Genomic DNA, 15,340 nt, shown 5'->3' with positions numbered 1-15,340 from the left:
TTCGGCTCAGGTGAGCCATCAGCTCGAGTTGGGTGAGCTGTTGGCTGTGCTCGATAGTGAATGAGCTGTGAGCTGAGCCACACAAGTCGTTGACAATCCTAAACCTGGGCCGCCGAGCAGTTTTGAACATATTTGGCCGGCGTCGTATAACTTTTAACAATTTTTGAGTCGAGCCAGAATATTTGTCTTCCGGAACTCAAACTTAGAACCTCGTTAACCATTAGGGATGCGCACGAGACGAGTCGAGACAGGATTTTCCTGACAAAATTCGAGTCGAGACACAGCTCTTCCAATAGAGAAGAATACTTTTTTCGAGTCGAGACATCACTTTTACAGCACATTTTCGAGACGAGACAGCCTCAAATCTTGTCTCGTGCGCATCCCTATTTACGATGTCCTTAACTATTAGATTGCACGACTACCAAGGTGTCAACTAGTTTTTAATATTCAGATACAAAGCGCCTATATTTCATGTTTATACACCGTGTTATAATAACAACAATAATAATAATAATAATAATAATAATAATAATAATAATAATAATAATAATAATAATAATAATAATAATATGTAGTAGTAGTAATTATCATTGATAATGATTATAATGTCTATGTAGGATCGTTGAAAAAAGTACTTGAAACTACACACAGCATTTGGCTCGACTCGACTCAAATTCGAGTCGAGCTTAAAGATGTCTATTTCGAGTCGAGTCGAGTTTCAATGAAAACTCGCTCGCGCCCATCGCTACTGGTCAGAAGATGTGATATAATGAGGGGTCGTGATAGAAATTAGGTTGAGCACCACTGAACTACTGTATTCTCCAAAAATGAGATATAAATCGATAGATGGCATCGAGCTAAACAGAGTGACATGCTTTGAGAGTAAATTCTCATGTATAGCTTTCGAGAAATCAAGATAATGAATTTTTTGGCAGTGAGAGGTAGTCATTCCACGTCAATAATAATTGATATTATGCTTGAGTGAAATGTTTATTTATTTATGTGCCGTCTATGTAAAGAAGAATACACTAAGTATGGTATCTATTGTTGTGTGTATTCTCGTAAGGATAATACACATTCTCGGAATCGTGACACGCATACTGCTTGTAAAATAATAAATCAGAACTGGAATGTAGCCTTGATTAATGTAATATACTGGAAAATAATATACGAGGGGCGTTTGATAAATCCGTGACTTTTTAGGACATAGTAGTCCAACAGTGCCCATCTCTCCGTCATGGTCCATGACGCGCACTTCTCCTTTTTACTGTTAGTATCTCCCTTAGCCTCGCAACTCATAATAAATTAAAAGCATTTTCATCACAGAGTTATAAAATAAACCACTAGAGGCACGACTAGCTCTGCAATCGCATTGCCCTCTCAAAACCAATGGTGTATGGCAAGAACCGCATGCATGGCACTGTGTGTTATGAATGATGTTCGTTTGGAGGAACAAAATATCAATTTCTTTAGCGGCTTATCGCTGTATACAGAAATTTAAAAGAGAAAATGATACACCGTTTAATGCTTAAGAGCCTGCCTTACTAAAAATGATACAAAATTTACCATTTTTCTTTTGCTTGTTTATTAATCAGTGAAAGGAGATAATGAAATGCAAGTCACCTCAATCATAGATAATGCTATTCTACAACAGATAATATGAACCTGAAGAATATTCAGTGTTGCCATCCATAGAAATTACAATGTTGCCAGAAAAACAATTTCCCTAAAATCTAAGTTAAGGCAGCGAGTAGAGGAACAAACTCAACTGCATTTGGTTATATATCATATTGTTTTGGTTTCCTGTGAACTACTTTTTAAATAATAGCTGTCTTTAGTTTGTAATAAACAAAATAATTTTAACATACAATTACTAAAACTAAATAATAATGTTAATTAAAAAGTAGTTCACAAGAAACCAAAACAACATGATACGTAATCAAATGCAGTTGAGTTCATTCCTCTTCTCTTTGTCTTAACTTAGATTTTAGGGGAATTGTTTTTCTGGCAATACTGTAATTTCTATGGATTGCAACACTGAACATTCTTCAGGTTCATATTATCTGTTGTAGAATAGCATTATCTATGATTGTGGTGACTTGCATTTCATTATCTCCTTTCACTGATGAATAATCGAGCAAAAGAAAAATGGTAAATTTCGTATTATTTTTAGTAAGGCAGGCTCTTAAGCTACACATATCTTTTGATATCGCAAAATTATTATTTATCTGCAAAAGTATTTTAATGTGTAAAATCAAGGTTACATGTCGTGGCCCATTTACTGGTTACTCGAACTGCCTTGTTTATTTGCCTTAAAAGCTAAAGATTGTATTATTTTAATAATATATGAAGGGAGATTTATTTATTTAGAAAACTTCAAACAAATTAATAACTTATCTACTAAAGATTAGTGATAATCAGGAACGTACGCAGAGAGTGGATCGTGGGGGTTTGAACCCCTCAAAATCACGACTTTTCTGTAAATTTAGTCTAATTTTAGGGTAATTCACAAGTTTTAATATAATTTATCCTCATGTTGACTTTGGACTCCACGAAAAACCTTTGGACCTCCAGAAATAAATTCCTGTGTACGTACCTGATTATAGTAGCCACATTAAGCTGATAGGAAGTGTAAGAAAGGTCATAAATTCAATATAGGCTGCAGAAAGGAATAACTATGTTTAATACAGGGATTATTGTTTATTACTAATTAAAACATTTAGTGTATTTTTTTTTTAATACTCGCACACTACAAAGTAATAGAAACCATAATATGACACATCGATGTACTACAGTTTAATCTTTGCTCTAATTTTCTATTTTACTCCAGTTGATCTAGATAAAATTAGATATAGGTAAAATATGTTTATGTATTAATCACGCTGCATAAAATATACGCACTAAAATATGCATCAAACAGTGTCTTTGATACATGCATTTCAATTGATTTTTTGATTTGACTTCAACATTTTTCAACTCCGAGGCTATGGGGTATAAGACGAAATCATTTTCTACAGTGGAATTCGAACCAGTACTCGGGTTTGTACTAGGGATGGGCAAAACCGGTTTGTATAAAAACCGAAACCGGTTTCTAGAAATACCGAAACCCGAAAAACCGACATTTCGGTGTATCCAAAACCGGTTCGGTTTTTCACCGAAACCGGTTTCGGTTTTTACCGAAACTGGTTTCGGTGAAACCTTTTGGAAAACACATAAAACTATTTCGGTGGAAACGGATTCGGTTTCCGGAGAACAACGAAACACTATTCTGGTCAGAAATAGAACAAATTTTGGAAAAACCGGAACCGGCTTTGAAGAAAACCGAAACCGGATTCGGTAAAAAAGCGAACCGGTTTTTGGAGAAAACTGAAACCGGTTTTCTAAAAAAAATTTCAAAACCCGGTTTCGATTTTTCTAAAAACCGAAAACCCAAAAAACGGTTTTTGTGCCCACCACTAGTTTGTACTGGAGGCAAATACTCCACCGTAGATCAAAGTTGTAATGAAACGCAGAGCTCCCTCGTGGCTACATGGTTAGCAAATGTGTCTTTGGCGAGGGAGACTTGGGTTCGATTCCTGGTAAGAGCTCCTGTGGTTCGGATCTATCGTTAAGCTGTAGGTCCACGTCTCATATAGCCTTGCTACTGACACAGACTAAACTTAAATTTAATCGTATCCAAATGCCTTAGTCATTTGACCCCAAAATTTAATGTATCAAAGTGTCATGAGTGCTTTAATTCATTATTGTATCTTGTCAAACGTTTTCGGTGTATTGATTCTTGATTTTACTAAAGTAACATGTGATTTGAGTCAAAAGTGTGCTTATACATGTAGATTGGTTTGATTCAGTTAACAGTAATAATATCGACATTAATTTCTTTCAAACGAAAATATAATCTTTGGACCTAATGTACACTTATGTCAAAAATTATTGTCGCATGTCTATAAATATGTTGTTGTAGGAATATAATTTGATAACGAATTCGTCCGATATTTCTTATAATGTTAGTAGGTACAGTATATAATTGGCAAAGACATGTATGTGGCAAATTTCAGGTCAAAAGAGCAGTAAATAAGAACAATAAAACGAAAATAAAACTTTCTTGTCATTTACTAACATTTTGTTTTACTCATTCTAATTTTTGTATTTATAATTCTTTTTCTATGAAATTTACCACAAATATGCATTTCCCGATTATACACATAGTATCAGTATTAAAAGTACCCTGCAAAATCATTATCAAATTATATTCTTACAAGAAGACAGTTATAGATATGCGACAATCATTTTGGACATAAGTGTACAATTCAAAATCACTAATTTATTTAAGGTATATCGTGTCAAGGAATTATCCTAAACAGTGACGATTCCAAAGCATGACCCTGGGGGAAACTTTTCACCCCTGGAGCAAAGAAATCCACCGGGGGTCTTTATCAATTCGGGCTCAACCAAATCACCAGTGTTTTTGATGTACTAGTTTCATCCACTGTTTATTGCGAGTCCCCCTTCGGCTGAAACGTTCTAAAATCATCACTGATACTATGAGCTAATAAATAAATAAATAAATCCATAATTCTTCCCCGATCAAGAATTTGAACACAAAAATTCTAATTAATGTTTCAAAAATTATCAGCAGTCCCATTTTTTATTCTAAATGACCACGCACACGATAGTTTCCTGAAAACCATGAATATGCATTAATCAAACTTGTAATTAAGGCCCAATCATGTTTCCTAATCAAACTTGTCATTAATCCCTCCAATCAATCAAACCGCAAGAGTCCTTCCTTCATGAACTCCCGTCCCAGCTTTATTTTCTGACGATAGACTACATTAGGCACGTAGCCAGGATTTCGTAAAGGGGTGGTGGTGCCCGTGGCATGAAATACACCACACACCACGGGCTCAATCACTCTAAACTATTTTACTGGAACATATATTGGCTCGTTTAGCCAGGATTTCGTAATGGGGGGAGGGGGCGTAATATGAAATAATGCAGGCCCAGGAGTTCGATCAATCTAAACTAGTTTACTGGCAACATATATTGGTTTGTTAGGACAATAAAATGCGGATATGTTAATATTTTAATAACGAACTATGAAGAAATCTCGAGTAAAACAATAAAAAAGTATTGAAAAAGATTTTACATTATCTATTTTCCTTCCTCTGTTCATTCAAATATAACAATTTTTCTTTCATAATGACAACTTTATAAAAAGTACATATCCAATAAGTCTTGTAAAATATTTTACAATACCTGCTTTCCTTTTTCTGTTGAATCAAATGTTAACAGAACTTTCTTTCCACATATATTTTTGTTTTCATTATTCCGTCAACTACTGTCTGTACAAATGACAGGTTAAAGGAGCAGTAGAAAACTGTTTCTGAAATAACATGTCTGATACTGCAGAGATGCGATGACGAAAAAATATGATAAAAAATGTCCACACTGTTACACAACGGCACTATTCTTTTGAAGGTTTGCAATTTTCCTGACTAGTAGCAGTAACTCTGGGAATCTCCATAACTTTTTTAGAAATTTCAAATTCCCTGACTTTTCCAGGATATCCCGCTCATTCGCCTCCATGTATTGCAAGTAATACAAATCTCCTCATAAGAAAGAGTAACCAAAAGATTGCCTTACCCTTTTATTCTTAACGGTGATTCTTTTTTTTTCGTTTCTTTTGTTTCATCCTTCCTTAATTTTTTCATTTGTGGTTTCGAATGGGGAAGGGTCCGGACCTCCCCCTTGCCTTCGTGCCTCCGGACACCCCTATTGTAGATGCTAATACAATGATTTGATTTGGTTAACATGTATCAAAGTATTTTTCTCGGAATTCGTAATAATTAAATTACGAGTAAGTACACTCATGTCCAAAATGATTGTCGTATATCTATAACTGTCTTCTTGTAAGAATATAATATGATAATGATTTTGCAGGGTACTTTTAATAGTGACACTATGTGTAAAATCGGGAAATGTATGTTTGTGGTAAATTTCATAGGAAAAGAATTACAAATATGCAAATTAGAGTGAGTAAAACAAAATGTTAATAAATGGACAAGAAAGTTTTATTTTCGTTTTATTGTTCTTATTTACTACTCTTTTGACATGAAATTTGCCACATACATGTCTTTGCTGATTATACACATACTGACATTATAAGAAATACCGGGAGACTTCATTATCAAATAATATTCCTACAACAACATATTTATAGACATGCGACAATAATTTTGGACATGAGTGTACTTTAAAATTTTTATTTGTTACTTGTACTTATTTAAGCGACGTAATGCATTTTGTAAACAATTATATTGCTATTTAGGAGCGGAAACTTTGTTAATTTGTACACCTCTTTTGGAAACTATAGTGTATGACAGATATCATTATTATTAATTACACAGGGAGGTTACCCCTATATAATGGAAATATTCAAGAAATTTCCTTTAGATTTCAATGAGATGTGCCTATCACAGTAGAAACATTGAGGGTAATGGAAATATCCATTGCATTTCCCTTAAATAATTTCAATAGGATGTGTCTGTCATGGGACAATATTTGGATGTCTAAAAATAACGAAACTGCAAAGGCTTCCTGCTAAGAGTCAAATAATGTCCGAAAGGGAGTTAAGTTTTCAGAAAAAAAAAGCAGGATATCTGGACTTACAAAAAGACGTCTATGGGACGCCTACTGAGAAAATTTGAACATTCTGATGTACTGGGAGGAATTGGCATTGGACACCCAAGGAAGATAACTGTACCATGGGTGCACACGTAGCCTTATATTGGCCATAGTATTGGTTGGATACAACTTCAAGAAGAAATACGATTATATCAACGCAGCAACAGAGGAACTATTTTCTTTGTAATTATTATATTGTTGTTATTTCTTGTATTATGTTTCACAAGTGTATTTTTTAAAGCTTAAAATGATAATAGCTAAGAAAACCAAACACAAATAGAAGGAAAGAGTATTCAGATTCTGGTTTACACACAAGGCTCCAGACCACAAAATGAAAAGCTCCATTTGTATTTATGAGAATTAACGAAGATGAATGTGAGAGAAAGCAAGAAAGAAAGAAAAAAAGAGAAAGAACATAAAAATAGGAGTAATTCACAGAATCAAAGAGCAGTCGTGGAAATAGGGATAAAGGCAGAAGTACGTACAAAGCTTAAGAAATACAATATGAGGTGTTATATGGTTATATTAATGTGAGCACAGTCGCATGGATTATACTTAAATTACATCATCAGGTTTTTACTTTATAAGGATTTACTAATCAAATTTTGGGATTCGGTCTTGGCATTGCCTCTATGAGTACATAAGTTCTTCTTCAGTTATTTCTAGTTTTCGAAATTGTGTCCTCTACATATTTACCCGAAGTTAAAAGTAAGTAATGCTTTAATTATTACTTATCAATGGTTTTTATAAACCGACATTAGATCGCAGTTTGCTGCACAGAATCAGACAAATATAATACAAACGAAACATTGCATAGCGAAATGCAATTCACCTATTACCTTTTTTATTTATTTTTAAATGTACTTTCTTAACCAAAGTAAACAAGCTAAAGGAGTATTTCAGTCTGACCTGTAAGTGTGTCTGTTTGTATGTATGTATGGTTGTACGCGATTATCACAAGAACCGTTCGTCACATTTTGTTGTGGTTATCATTAATCGAATAAGCTATTCCCAAGGAAGGTTTATACACAAACATTTGAGGAAAAGTAACAATCAATTAATTATTTAAAAAAAAAAAAATCAAATAATTCCTGAATGCCTAGAGAAAACATATCCTAAAATATACTGCAACCAGAAATTCAACATATTAAGGCGGGTTGCTTATAACTAAGGGGTAACAATACTTGTTAACCCGTTTTCTCCGATCCGAATGATTTAAAATTGGTGATGGATGTTTAAGTCATTTGCGATGTCATGACTGTTTCCATGCCGGTCTTGCTCAACTTTTGCCAGAATATCATTCACTTTTTTTTCTGAGATTGGTCGCCCACTGAGAAAAGCATCTTGGAGATCGAATTTTCCAGAAGGAAAGCGACTGTTTTACTAACTTTGTTTCCTGTTTGAAGTGCCTAAATATAGGCAAACTACTAAAAACAACATTTTACGAAGCCACTATGACCATTGGTAGATAAACGAAGAAACTTTTGGTTAAGAAGCTATTATCAGGGCTGGATTAACCCATCTGGAGGCCCGGAGCTAGAAAAAATACGTGGCCTCTGCTGGCTTCGCCTAACACATTTCTGTGAAAGTGCTGTAGAAAAGTTAATGGAATATATTTGATATTTTGGTCATATTTTATTTTATGATGATGATTGTATCTTCATGATTCTTTTTAGATAGCCACTCGAGATTTTGATCAGAGTAGAGGTTACCGTCCACCTGGAGACCTGGGGCTATAGCCGCCTAAGCTCCCCCTTAATCCGCCCTGGCTATACGACGTTAACAACTCACCCACGGAGAAAGCTACTTGACAAACCATGTTTTTCTTACATATCTCGAGAATATCAACACTTTCGTTGCATGAAAATGGGAAATATACTCTTGTTGTATCAATGTTTTCTGATTGAAGTGCTTAAATATCCCGAGCCTTACAGCAAAGCTATAGGGAGTCACAAATATCCATTAGTAGAGTGTTTACATCTGATTTCAGGAGTCGGTGGTTTGATCTCAGGCCGTATGAGTTCGTGATGGACAACACTGAGAAAGAGAGAGTAGGGAGAGAGATTCAAATATGAGGACAGAGATAGGGATGCGCACGAGACAAGATTTGAGGCTGTTTCGTGCGAAAATATGCTCTAAAAGTGATGTCTCGACTCGAACTTGATCACAAAAATTCTGTCTCGTCTCGTCTCGTGCGCATCTCTAGACAGAGAGGGGAATATTCATATATGCAAGATTAAAATGGGAGAAGTAAATGATCGGATAACATCCATATTGTGAGGAAAACTGTGATTTTGTGAAGTATATCACATAATGATTATTATTATTTTCCTTAGCTGTCAAAAATGCTATACATCACTTATAAACTGCCGCAAAAAGCAAAGTCTTATTTGCGCATGTACGTGGGTTATAAATATATATCTATTTCCACGTATAACCTAAATGACTCAATAAAATTTGATAAGTGAAGTTTCAATAAATTTGTCACAGTAGTGTCTCAGTCAGAACATTTACCGTTACGTTACATTCAGTATGGAAGAGATTAGTGCCACATTATATTGAAAAGTAATCAGGAAATGGCAATGACATATTTTGAGTCGAGTTTTAAGTAAATGGAATGGTTTCATATAGTAATATATTGCACAGTGAAACTCAGTGACATACGTAAGGGAATTTCGGGATTTAAAACCCCCTTAAGTAAATTTTTTATGGATAAATAAACACTAGGTGCAGAATGCTGCGCATACCATGGACCGAAAAGAAAAGGAATGAAGACGTACTAAAGGAAGCTAATGAAGGACGACAGATCATGAAGATAATAGGAAAAAGAAGAAACAGCATGATTGGCCATCTTATTCGGCACTCCAATTGGATCACCGTGCTGATAGAGGGAAAGGCAAAATGAATACCAGGAAGAGGAAGACCAAGGATAGAATATCTAGATGCAGTTACGAAGAAGAAATCACATATATATGCATCATATTTGTCTTAAAAGGAAATGAAATTGATTTGATTTGATTTGATTTTTAGTTTAGCGACCCTTGCAGCAGCGATGCTGTATGGGACTTGGACCCACAGCTTAATGTGGAATCTGAACCACATGAGCTCCCGCAGTACGTAGACCGAGGATAGTCTCGACATCATTTCGTCTCGAAATTCTGAAATGACACAGAGATCGAAATGGATGTTTATGAGTCGAGGCGAGATCGAGACGACTGTTTATAAATCGAGACAAAACCGTGACAATGTATCGAGATTTGCTCGAGACGACATCGACATCGATTCACACACTTGTGATTCAAGATCCAGTTTCTAATGTTTTGATCTCATCTCGAATATCAACATAAGTCGTACGTGAGATAGTGGAATGATAGTTCTTTGATGGCTTGGCTAGTCATAGGTATGTACACGGAAAAAAGGTTGGAACAATTGCCAATTTTGATATCTTCGAGTGTTTTAAAGAATACACAATTTTGAATTGGGATTGAATATATCTTATTCTTTACCTAGTCATTTTGTAGGGGACCTTGCCCCAGTACCGTACACCTAACCATTTTTTTCTATTTGCTTAAAAGCAATCAACAAATCGATACAAGAAAACACGCTGACAATAATCACAGCATTGATAATAATATAGTACACCAAGAACATTTTTATTATAAGATTTGAACATTAAATTTTTTCGATTTTCTAAAATGCTCAAAATGGCGTTGTTCAAAAAACTGTTCCCAATACTGGACAGATCACTATAAATATCAAACCGAGGAGTGGTTGTGAATATGCAACCAAATGTTATCTTGTAGTTGTCAAATACAATTTATTTGGTATGTTAATAGGTATTTCATTATCCAGTTTTTACAATGTTAGCTGACAGGATGAGCTATATTAGTACTTTCAGTTCAAATTGCCCAGCAGCTCTCCGAATACTACAGTTTCCCGCTAACACACTATCCACGACTTTCTTCATCCCATTTCCCTTTCTTGTATGTAGCCATCCTTGTACTAAGTCCCTGAAAATAGATTCCACTCTAAATATCTTCTCAACTAAGATTAATTATGTAATTTCTTCTGCCCGGTACTGGGAACATACGGAGTATCTGGTATTAGAAAAATATTATCAACTAAAGACTGTGGAAATTTTAGTTAATGCTTCCACACTATAAGCTTCTTTAATTATTAAGAAATATTATGAGAGTAAAATGAATTTACTTCCCTTACATGAAGAGGGTGAAAATCTTCTGTAAAAGTTATATGCGTAATGCAAGACAGCAAGGAGGATCAATTTTCAGCGATTTACTTAAGAATGGGGCACAACGACAGACAAGTGGGGACAAACACTTACTCCTATTAATAAATGCTACAGATGCATGCGAAATAAGTACTGCTCTCTAGCACCGGAATGCTAAAATTACTACTGTCCGGCACTGGGAACAGTCCGGTACTGGGGCAAGTTCCTCTATATCTGCACAAAGAGCATGTTGCCCACATATTCCGAAGCTTAATTTTATGAAGTAAACACATAAGGTCAATTCCGAACATGATATTTGTTCCTATAGTTCAGGAATCCTTCAAGGAAGGACATATTTAAAAATTGCTTTAAACACAATAAAAATTAAATCAGTTAATTAAAACACATATTTTTTCAAACATACCTAAGGAAATATCGTGATTCGGGTTTCTTTCTTTCTTTCTTTTCTTTTTTTCTTTCTTTTTTTAATCAAAAGATTCCAATCACAAAATTTCTTGTAGGCTTTATATTTGGACAACTACATATAGTGTAGCCAAACCTAAACTATCACCTTACTCAGTATGATGTACTTATTCTGTAAAAGATACGAAAACTCGATTCGGGGACCGTTCAAAAATTTTGTGGGCCCTGATCCAAAAACTAATTTTTGGCCAAGATCACAATATTTTGGTGCATTTTAAAATCATTCTTAAATTATTTTGTGTTTAAATAATTAAATAATTAAATTAGTGTTTAAATAATTAAATTAAAATGCTAAAGATAATGCAATGAGTAATTTACACTTTTCTGATTACAAAATTAAGTTAATGCAGTGACGTTCATAGAATTTTATCAAAGGGTTCAAGATCCTAAGTTCATATAGTTTCAGAATGTTTAAATACATATTTTAATACGGTAAATGTGTTTTTTATCACAATATATTGCTGAGTGGGTGGTAAAACTCAGAACTATTCCCCTTCGTATACTCCACTGAGTTCATGTATGCGTAAAATTAAGATCCATGAGAAAGCATTTAAATTATATATCTCACTTAAGATAAATTATAATTCTTACTTTATCCTTGAACATTGTTTATTCCAGGCGTGAATTAGCTAATAGTCCCCTCCCCCCAGAGCTAAGATAAAATGAAATCTTTGAGTTTTACGTCCCACGATTATGCCGGTTAGGCTAAAGGAGACGGTGATGATGAGTAATGAATGAAATGGTGGAATGAAGAAAGTGGGAGAACCCCGAGGAAACCCACGCACACGGTGTTTGTCCACCACAAAGTTCACTTGGCGGGGGCTGGGATCGAACCCGGGACCCCAAGCACCAGAGGTGAACGCTCTACCACTGAGCCACCGCGACCCTAAGATAAAATGAATTGTGATTAGATGCCATTCTTGTGCAGTGCATGTACTTTAACAAATTATGTTCCAATGCAGTCTCCTTCCTCACATTTAGAACCCCCACTCCTGGTTAAAATTTCTTGGAAGCAAGCTTGTTCTTGAGAGTGCACACAATGCACTTTGTGCTGCGAAAGTGGCATTCAATTGATTTGTGCATCCACCTAACACTTATTCCTACCTTTTTAATGAGCTTTTATTTAGGTCGACTGTAATTGTGGAACAACTGCTTCACATATCTTGCATAGTGCTATCAAATGATAACAATAGAGTCATTTCGGATTTTGCTTAGGGAAGGGGGTACGATCTCCAGTATAAGTGGACTTACAAGTTTTCCATTGATATATTGTTATTTTACTGATTAAAATGTATATAAATTTTAAACTCAGGGGTAAGGAAATTATTCCCCCCCCTGGAGCTCCAAATGATGCCCCTTAATGATATATCAAAATGCTTCACATCTTCAATTATTGAATATGTATTGTGTTTGTTGGTTCGGATACTACCGCCCCATTCGCCAGCGAGGCTGTATGAGACGTAGACCTAAAGCTTAACGTGGGATCCGAATCATATGAGCTAAGCTCCCACCGGGAATCAAACCCGAAGACTATATCCCCAAAGATTATATCCAACTATATAGTCAAGAAGGATATAAATATGCATTGTGTTCTAGTTGTATTTATCAATCAAGTAAATTTAGTGATGTATCTTCTGTATTGAGTGCCAAAAGGGGTATTATGTATATTAGTCTTAAAGGCTGATGTATTCAGACTTTGCTACGCTCACATCCACTTTTCTAACACTTAAGAACAATGCAGAATATCAAATATATAGAAAGTGAATCAAGTAGTATCTATAATTCCTCTTAACACTTTCCAAACCCTTTCTTACAGCTCAAAAATTTGGGCGCACAGCTTAGAAATACCAGAATTGTTGGTAACATACATTACTTTACACGAAACGTCTTGAAAAACATTTATTTGTTTATGTAATAGCAGTTTGCAAATGGGGCCGCCTTAGGAGTTGAGGGGGCCCAATTGAGGAAAAAATTGGTCGGACCTAGGTTTCTAAGCAACTTGCAATGTATTGTTTGTACTTGAAAAGGTGAGAGTACATTACACTCTGGCGCAGAACCCATTTGGTTTTAGTCCATCTCTGGTTTAGTTTTTACATTATTGATATTTTTTAATAATTAATTTTAAGTTATTTACTACATTAAATAAACCGGGGTGAGTTTAGCGAAGTCTTAACTACGAACTCAAATACAACATAACAAAACATAATTTCTGACAACACCATGATGAGGGAAGATTCTAGAATGCTGCTCCTTCCAATATAAGTGAAGGCAGATTGGTAACCAGGTGGCTTCCTTTCTTTATAAAAAGCCAATACTCAATTTACCTAGGAATGCCGAGTGAGCGAGAGCTAGTGAAGGGGGTTTAAGCAGGCAGGCTGATTATTTTCTTTATTACGAGTTTGACTCAATGAGGATGCAGGCCAGTTTTCTGGAACCCTGCACCATAATCAAAATCAGGGGTGCCCATCCGTTTTAAAGCACAAGTTACGCCCATGATATTAGGGGGGGGGGTTGGATCAATTTTTCATCGAAAATAACACAAGTCTACATTTATTATAAAGAGAAAAAGTTCCGAAATTGATTTTTTTTAAAAAAAACTTAATCTACAAAGGTAATTGTCTTGATTCTATTACAACTAATCCTGGTCTCTACCATATATTTTTTTTCAAGGGAATAATATTGTTTGGGGGAATTGCATTCAAGTACTTGGTGAGGGAAGGAATAATGAGCACCGCTGTTCAAAACTGGAGACTCTCGTGAAGATCTAAAAATTCTAATAATCTAAAAAAGGGTATATAACTTCCTGGCTGACAGGTCATTAAGAAAATTGAAGAATTTCCGTTCTTGATATGTTTACATGTCAGATTCTTTTAGCTTGTTACGTAGCGAAAACACTTAATTTTCTGTCGTAAACGAGGCACATGAAGAGAATACTAACCTCGACAGAAAACATATAATTTTAGTCAGAAAACACATAACATAACGGTCTTATGAGAACCATCTTCCAACGTTCATTCCACCTGCTATCCGGTTAAAATTAATATGAAAAAGAGCTCTTTCTAAATAATGGTTTATGCATCAAGAATATAATTTCAAGGAAACAAGATTATTAGAATATTAAATAGGAATCATGAGATCAAATATACGTTTCCACCCGTGCATTGAAATCTCCCAAGATCTTCAAGTGTAAACGCGTATTAACATTGACCTCCAGCCAATTAAAACATTCCTTCGATGTAACGAGCATGAGAAAGTGTATACACAAACTCGCTACATTTCAGTGCATTGAAAAGTAAAATTGCGTGTTATCTATTCTAACATATTTAAATGTTATTTAAACATATCTACATTGGTTCATCTAATACTTCACCGATAGTCACTTGCACCTGTTTCAGAAACAAACCCTCCCTAGGAACGAATAATTCTTTGCCTACCTGACATACGTATATCTATAGGTAGACGCCGCAACGGACGAAACTCCTCGCGAAACTTCTTTTTCCTGTTTTTATTCAGAAAGAAAAAGAAACACTTAAAATACCACTGATAACACTGTCACATTCACTAACTGGTTATGGCACCAAACACACAACATAATTCTCACATTACACAATGACCCAACCGCGACTTAAATCGTTCTGATGACAAAAATATCAACATTCTTTTCGCTACAGAGACGCCGCCATCTTCCCGTCCCACGTCACGACTTCACTCTGGCAGACATTCAACCTCCCCCGACCACTTAAAAAACTTTTTACCTGCGAGGCAAGTCTCTCTCTACAGCATACCTGAAGTATTCGTTACAGAACCAGTTCCAGTGATAAAATGTGTTCCGGATCAAGGCGGAGCTGGTGATACGAAAAACGTGACTTGTTCTGGTTTCTTTTTTGTTGTTTTAATCCTTTCACGTCGAATAAAAAAAAAAGTGGTTTGCTTTACTTTCGAGTG

At 35.2% G+C, this 15,340-nt stretch overlaps 1 protein-coding gene across 2 annotated transcripts in view; it reads right to left on the bottom strand.

Moving 5' to 3' along the window:
* The window catches only part of dgo (ankyrin repeat domain containing protein 6 diego), a 171,294-nt gene extending 156,162 nt beyond the window's left edge, over nucleotides 1-15,132 (bottom strand). The window contains exon 1 of one of the 2 annotated variants that reach the window (XM_081729400.1): nucleotides 14,830-15,132. The gene's annotated coding sequence lies outside the window, so the exon portion shown is untranslated. The remainder of the gene's footprint in view (nucleotides 1-14,829) is intronic. The other variant, XM_081729398.1, reaches the window with a different exon arrangement.
* Between the last annotated feature and the right edge of the window lie 208 nt (nucleotides 15,133-15,340).

The sequence above is a fragment of the Thermobia domestica genome, chromosome 10 (assembly GCF_964235325.1).
Source record: "Thermobia domestica chromosome 10, izTheDome1.hap1.1, whole genome shotgun sequence".
NCBI classification, from domain to species: Eukaryota; Metazoa; Arthropoda; class Insecta; order Zygentoma; family Lepismatidae; genus Thermobia; species Thermobia domestica.
The sequence above is the reverse complement of the archived record's forward strand: the minus strand, read 5'-3'. Positions and strand labels throughout refer to the sequence as shown.